The sequence below is a fragment of the Wasmannia auropunctata genome, unplaced genomic scaffold (assembly GCF_000956235.1).
Source record: "Wasmannia auropunctata unplaced genomic scaffold, wasmannia.A_1.0 LD334294.1, whole genome shotgun sequence".
NCBI lineage: Eukaryota > Metazoa > Arthropoda > Insecta > Hymenoptera > Formicidae > Wasmannia > Wasmannia auropunctata.
In genome coordinates, this window is record NW_012028596.1 from 88409 (window position 1) to 88951 (window position 543).

The window sequence follows — 543 nt, forward strand, 5'->3', positions numbered from 1 at the left end:
CTCAACATGTTTTTCGCGTATCGACGGGAGTTTTTCAGCCTCTATATCGAGGCGCGCTGGTTACGATTAGTAGGATTCCGTGCCACCTCTTTGCTCAACGTGTTCTCCGCGTATCGGCGGGAGTTTTCGAGCTTCTGACGAGGCCCGTTGTCCAGGATTTCGTGCCTCTTTGCTCAGCAGTTTTTCACCTTATCAACAAGCCTCTGTCAATACGCGCGCTGGTTAAGATTCCGTGCCACCTCTTTGCTCAACGTGTTCTCCGCGTATCGGCGGGAGTTTTCGAGCCTCTATCGAGGCGCGATGGCTAGGATTAGTAGGATTCCGTGCCACCTCTTTGCTCAACGTGTTCTCCGCGTATCGGCGGGAGTTTTCGAGCTTCTGACGAGGCCCGCTGTCCAGGATTCCGTGCTGGTTAGGATTCCGTGCCACCTCTTTGCTCAACATGTTCTCCGCGTATCGGCAGGAGTTTTCGAGCCTCTGACGAGGCCCGCTGGCCAGGATTCCGTGCCTCTTTGCTCAGCAGTTTTCATCTTACCAACAAGC